Here is a 921-nt window from a genome sequence, read left to right as displayed (position 1 = left end):
TAGGATGGTTAGGTCCTGGAACTAATATTGAGAGAAATAAAAACTCTCTATTCATGCACATGTCCGGAGGTAAATCGTAGGTGTTAAAATCACCGGCCATAGAGAATAATTTGGACCAGACATCCCAAATGGATTAAATCCATCCGTGCATAATGCTAGATATATGTTTCTAGCCTCACTTGCAAAATCAGGAAATACTTGAAAGTGTTTCCAAGCTAAACCGTCGGATGGATGATGCATTTCTCCATCAGGCGTCAAATCTTCACCATGCCACCGTCACTTGCAAAAAAATCAGGAAATACTTGAAAGTGTTTCCAAGCTAAACCGTCGGATGGATGATGCATTTCTCCATCAGGCGTCAAATCTTCACCATGCCACCGCATATGTGATGCTATCTTTTCGGATTGATATAACCTTTTCAAACGATCTGTTATAGGCATATAAAACATTCTCTTCAAAGGAATTAACTTGCCTTTCTTTGAAGCTATCCAACGTGGTCGATATCTGGCTTTCCCGCAAAAACGACATTCCATTAATTCTGCATCTTCTTTCCAAAAAGTCATACAGTTGTCTTCACAAACATCAATCTTTCGGTAAGGTAGACCCAACGTACGCATCAGACTCTTCGTCTCATAATATGATTTTGTTGCAGTGTTACCTTCTGACTGAATCCATCCATGCATCTCTCCGGACGATTGTAGTCAGTCTTCATATTCATCAATTGCGAAGATAATGATAATATTGACAGTCCTTGTACGCAACCTTCATATATCGGAGTGTTCGCCGTGTTAAGCATATCATAAAATCTTTTCGCTTCAACATTTGGCTCTTCCTCCATATATGGACAAGGAGCAATGTTGGGAAATGCATCATTCACTATCTCTACATATAGATTTCGGTCTTGATCTTCTTGAAAGATCG

This window comes from Tarenaya hassleriana, unplaced genomic scaffold (assembly GCF_000463585.1).
Source record: "Tarenaya hassleriana unplaced genomic scaffold, ASM46358v1 Cleome3, whole genome shotgun sequence".
Classification (NCBI taxonomy): Eukaryota; Viridiplantae; Streptophyta; class Magnoliopsida; order Brassicales; family Cleomaceae; genus Tarenaya; species Tarenaya hassleriana.
This window is presented reverse-complemented; position numbering follows the sequence as displayed.